General features: G+C 43.2%; 1 non-coding gene across 1 annotated transcript; it reads left to right on the top strand.

The window, feature by feature from the left end:
* Window positions 1-552: 552 nt before the first annotated feature.
* On the top strand, window positions 553-659 carry LOC125589443. Its single transcript, XR_007325633.1, has one exon. It is a non-coding gene; the product is annotated as a small nucleolar RNA R71 (small nucleolar RNA).
* The last annotated feature ends 5,297 nt before the right edge of the window (window positions 660-5,956 follow it).

Below are 5,956 nucleotides of genomic sequence, written 5' to 3'. Positions count from 1 at the left end.
GCCAGGAGTTCCTTCTCAGTCATAGCGTATTTGCATTGAGCTTCATCCATGGTTTTGCCTGCGTAATAGCTCACATAGGTCCGGCATACTGACCTTGGTTACTCTGTGCAGGATCAGCTGGTTTGCCTTGCTTAGGCCAGAAAAGCTGTTGGTTGTTCCTCACGTTAGGGTTTGGGTGGTATTTTTTGAGCTGCCATCCTTGCCCAATCACGTAGCTCACCTCTTGCTGATCGTCTCCTGATATTTCAGCATCAAACGCCAGGTCACCGGCACTCTTCTCAGGAGCTGCTTCTTCCATTATGAACACTTGGCTTTGGTTTCCCTTAAGCAGTTGGTCCACCTTTGCAGCGAGATCATCTATGATGTTCACACTCTTCGAGCGGTCATGCTCCTTGTTTTTGTTTAGTGAACTTGAAGCCATGTTCTCAATCAGCTCGAACGCACCAGGTGTGGTTTGAGTCATGAAATCTCCATTACTCGAAGAATCAAGGGTGTTTCGAAACTCATAGTTCACTCCATCATAGAACACCTCCAAATATATAGTCATCGTCAAACCCATGGTGCGGGCACTCTCTCTGGTTCTCCTTGTACCTCTCCTAAGCTTCATGAAAAGGTTCATCAGACTTCTGCTTGAAATAGGAGATCATGTGCCGTAGAGCCGCGGTTTTACACTTCGTGTAGAAGTGGCTCAGGAACGCTGATCGGACCTGGTCCCATGAGGTAAGAGAACCAGTTGGCAGAGATTGGAGCCAACGAGAAGCTTTCCCTTCAAGAGTGAATGGAAACAACGTGCATTTGACATAGTCTGGTGGCACTCCGTTAGAGCGAGAAAAATTGCAGATTCTCTCAAAGGCTTCGATGTGGTCCATCGGGATGTCAGTAGTGAGATCGCTGATCGTGCTCTTCTGTACCAGACTTATCAGTGCATGTTTGATCTCATAGTCTTCCCGAGTGCAAGGAGGAGGGTTGATGGGGGAGCGGTTAGTAGCGAAGTTCCGTGGAAGCTTCCGCTCCCCAATAGGAGCACCACGCTCTTCTCGCGCGGCGTTCTCAGCTGCTTCTTGAGCAGCTTGTTGCTGATTCTGGATGGTCTCCTGCATCTACAACATCTGTTGTTGCTGAGTCTGCATTTGTTGTTGAATGATTGCCAGTGCAGCAGTGAGGTCATCCTGATTGCCGTGATCACCCATGTTGGTGTCGGTTGTTCTCGGCTGTTGACGGTTTTGTCTTTCTAATCTTGCAAGTTCGTCGTTGGTCAGTTGATGTAGTGGTCCTTGTGCGTTGCTCCGAGTATGTCTACTGGTCATGCACTTGGATCATCTGTTCCAACAAAGAATTAAAAGCAAGTTAGATATCTCAGACTAAATATTAAACCGAAAAATAAAGGTAAAAGCCTGGTCTCCGGCAACGGCGCCAAAACTTGATACACTAAAAATGAATCCTTGCTACTGTCAAGTAACAGTGGTAATTGTAATATTTGATACACTAAAAGCCTGGACCAGTTTACTCTTTACTCTTATGAGTTCAATATTAAGCTGGAAAACAAGTGGGGTTTTAAAATCAATGGCGACGCAAGTAACTAGAATACCTTGAGATTCAAATTCGATTTAAATGAAAGCCGGCTTAGGGTTTTTCATCGGGTGTCAATGCGGAACCAAACAACTATTCAAGTGCAATGAGGTGCAGTCTAGACTCGGATCACTCGGCTAGAACAATCCACTATCGTGGACTTGTTCCCTTTGCTGATCGGTCTTGAGTCCTAAGCTCTCACTTGGAACAAGACGCGATAGCAAGCCTTAGAGATCAGGTCAGATTAGTTCACTTAATACCCTAATATCTACTCTCGCTGATTAGGGATATGAAACTCATTCAATATATGTCAATTTATCTCCTAAGCGGTTAGCTAGGTGATTAAACTTAAGATCGAACATTAAGTGATCAATTCAATCCAAGCAGTAAGAAAAATATGAATGAAGAACAATTAAAATCACTTATTTGCGTTTAGCTCATGCGATTGACACCCTAAAACCCTAAGCAAGCTTAGCCGACTACTCAATCATAAAGCAAAGTGATACAGACATGATTTCTGAATAATACAACATATAAAATAAAGTAGAAAGACAAGGGTTCAGGATGATCTTCTCGTGAAAATGAGAGATGAAGCCTTCTCCCTTAGAAGTTGCTAAATCGCCAAAATAGTTCTAGGTTTCTTGCCAAAACAGCTTAGTCAAAAAGAAATGATAGGATAGGCTTTTTATATGGAGGTGCCGGTGGTAAAGAGAGAAGAGATGGAATCTAGGGAAAACTTCTGAAATCTTGGAAGTTTCTTTAGTGATCGGGAACAGTCAGACGCTTGTTCTCTTCGGGAACAATTTTCGGATTGGTTTGACTGGCTGTTCTGCGTCGGATATTCCAAAATGACATCTTTCTTCATGGAACTCTCTTCTTTGCTCTTTCACCTGCTCCAAACCTAGAATGATATCAAATAAGCACGAATTAGGACTGAGAATTAACTCAAAGCACACATATAATGGTATTAAAAACACCATATATCAGTTGTAGCCACCAAGTCATGTTCTAATCCTTTACCTATGAAATTCTTATGAAGCAAGCCTTAATGGTTGTAGCCACCAAATCCTGTTCGAATTCCTTCCTAATAAATCTCTATATTTTATATATATATATAAATATATATATATATATATATTTTTTTTTAAATCTATATTTCGAAAATAGAGAGAGAAAGGGTGATAAATCCGATTCCATGTATACAAAACCCCGAGACAAGCAGTTGTGTCAGGTTTAGTGTTGGAAGTCAGGCTGACTCTGTATAGCCCAATTGCCATCACTAGCGCATGTGTTGATGAAGATCAGAATCCCGCGGGCCTGTACCGCCAAGGCTTGTGCAAGTCGCGGGTCGGGATTGGGCAGCACATCGAGAGACCGCATCCCGCGCGGGCCTGTACTGCCTAGACCCGCATTGACCGTGTACTGCGGCGGGGCGGGACAAGGCGGGTCGGTACAACCCAATTGCCATCTCTAAGGTCAGCTTTGGTTCCTTCAAAACAATCTCAGCAAGAGTGAATAGTTGATAGGTTGATCCACTTTAGTGTCTTTAGTACTATCTGCAATCAGTATGTCTAGAATGGTGCTAAATAGTGGTTAGATATCTAGCAAAATTTATAAGTTCATAATCCCTTTCTTGATTCAATAATAACTTAATTTGAAAACATTATAAGTAAATAAATATGAGTAAACCTCCCCCCAGACTTAAACTACACTGTCTTCAGTGTAAATTCAGTCGGAGTTTTGGTTGGAAATAAATCATAAGGACTCAATGTAACAAGTAAGAACGATATACCAAACCAGAATGAATGTCGGCCGAGTTATAGATGTTGATATCGGTCAATGCAGGTAAGACAATGTCGATCGATGTCGACAGGTTCGCGTCGGTCGATACTGATGGCAATCGTCTACTCGGTTTTTCTATTTGTTTTTGTTTTTATTGTTTTTTTTAATGACCTGCAATAACTAAAAACCAACATAAATAGTATATCAATACAAACTTAACAAATATTACCTAATAGTGGGTTGCCTCCCACTCAGCGCTTTGTTATAGTCATTCAGCTTGACTTTGTAGGGGTTTTGGCTAGTAATGCTGAGAACTGGGAACTTGTTGGAAAGTAAGTATCGATTTCTTCTTTGCGCTTGTTGAATCATGTACCAGTGAAGTCTCTCATTGCTTCATCTCCTCTGCGCCATTTATCCTTCATTGTTGCAGTTGTGTTTTCAATCCTCTGCAATCTTTCACCAAGACTCTCAAGGTTGAACTGATGTCTGGTAAGTGCGGCGTAAGTGTCAGCTGAGATCTCCTCTCCATGGTAATGTGTGTTGGACATGTCGGATGTCATCTTTGGTACTAGCCGGCCTCGGTTTGTATCACTGTCGATCGATGTGTGATTGTGAATATCGATCGATTTATTGTTGCGTATGTCGATCGATAGCGATGCTTCTGGTCGACGGGTAATGTAACTCTGAATCTCCACCAACTCCCCTTGTATAGCTTCAACCTTGGAGGTCAAAACACTAATTCTAATATCCATTGGGAAATAGATGTCATCACATCTCCCATCAAGCCTCTCCTCTGTAGTTTCTAGAGCTCTATAGATCCCTTTTACCAACTGATCTATTTATTCTCTGGTGTGGAAATCTGGTTGAGACTTCATCGTGTGTGGGCGTGGCGGATTGTTATCGATCGATGTGTGATGGTGCCTGTCGATCGACGGAGGTGGCCTGATATCGATCGATGGTGGTTGTCTTCTGTCGATCGATGGAGGTCGAGCAAAGTCGGTCGCGTTTTGAATTCTGGTTATGTCTTGCTTCATCTCCTCCATGCAAGTAGTTAGCCAACTGATACTATCATTCAATGGATAGTAGACACTATCAAGCTTCATCTGGAAAGCTTCTTTGTTCCTCCATGTTCACCACAGACTCCATAGAATATCTCATTGATCTCGTCCTTGGTGTAGATATCTAGTACCAACTTTGTCTGTGTGAATGAGCTAGCATGTTCAGGAAGACATATGTAGGCTGGCTCATCTCTTGAAGCTCTTTCCAGAAGTCTTCTGATATCCTTGTTGTGAGCAGGAATGGTGTGTCTATCTAGATCTCTGGAAAATTCCCTATCGTCTCTATAGATTCCATACTCCTCTTCTCTTCCCAATAGAATTTCCTGTTACCATAGAAATCATAAGCTCTTCTGCCGAATTTTGGCTGTCTGGCGACCGATGTTGGGGCGTCAACGTCGATCGATGGATGAGTTGTATGGCGAGATCGCTGTATGAAGCCATTGTCTATGCCACCAGCTGTGTCATAGGACTCCTTTGTAGCCTTCTGTTCTGGATTGCTGCGTTGATGCATGAACATAGTGTTTGCTCCATTGGCTGTCAGAAGGATATCGGCGATATCGTTTCGAGATACGTGTAGTGTGTGGCCGTCTATTGCTTTTGCGTAGCCATCAGGGTCCCTGAAAATTCCAAATTCGTCTGGAGTTAGATAATGGTTATCTAATTTATCTTTTTCGCCTACAGTGGTTTTCGGTATTGGACTGTTGTCGATCGACGTGGTATTGTTGGTGTCGATCGATTGTTGAGGACGAGTGTTGATCGATTGTTAATGACAAGTGTTGATCGATTGTTGATGACGAGTGTCGATCAATTATTGATGATGAGTGTCGATCGATTGGCGGAAACGAGTTCTTTCCCAAGCAGCTTCTGCTTGAATCTGATTTGTATTATCGCATCTTTGCATGTCGAGCAGCTCCTCGTCTGTGAAACTGTCTTGTAGTTTATCTGCTCCTGGTGTGTATGTTATTGTTTCTACTGCAAAGCTTTCGTGGTGGTTTTCATCTGCCCAACTGCCAATCGAGTAGTCTCCATCTCGCACATGGTTGACGTCTGTGTCGACCGATTTGTAGTAGGCAGTGTCGGTTGATGCTCGTTTCTGGCATCGTTGTTGTGGTTGAGTGTCGATCGATGGCCAGCTTGTCATGTCGATCGATGGTGCATTCCTTTTCCAAGTGGAATGATGTAAGAGTTTATCTTCCTCATCAAGGATGGCTCTGTACTCAGTAGCTCGTTCCTCCTCGTAGTGTTCATCATACTCGTCTGTATGCAAATTTCGTCTTGTGTAAGGGTCAATAGTGGGGTTGTAGTAGTCATTCTCCCATTCATCTGGACAAGTGTCGATCGATTTTTCTTCTTCTGCGTCAGACGATTTCGTATGGCTTGTGTCGATCGATGTAACTGGATGAGTGTCGATCGATTTCGAGTAGTCAGATTCGTACTCGGCTCCACAGTGGCAAGCTGCAATGATTCCTGCATCATTGATTCTTCTGGGGATCGTCTGTGGCTTCTTGACTGGGATATGGTTGTAGTGGGCATTAGGATCGATCAGT

The sequence above is a fragment of the Brassica napus genome, chromosome C6, assembly GCF_020379485.1.
Source record: "Brassica napus cultivar Da-Ae chromosome C6, Da-Ae, whole genome shotgun sequence".
Classification (NCBI taxonomy): Eukaryota; Viridiplantae; Streptophyta; class Magnoliopsida; order Brassicales; family Brassicaceae; genus Brassica; species Brassica napus.
The sequence above is the reverse complement of the archived record's forward strand: the minus strand, read 5'-3'. Positions and strand labels throughout refer to the sequence as shown.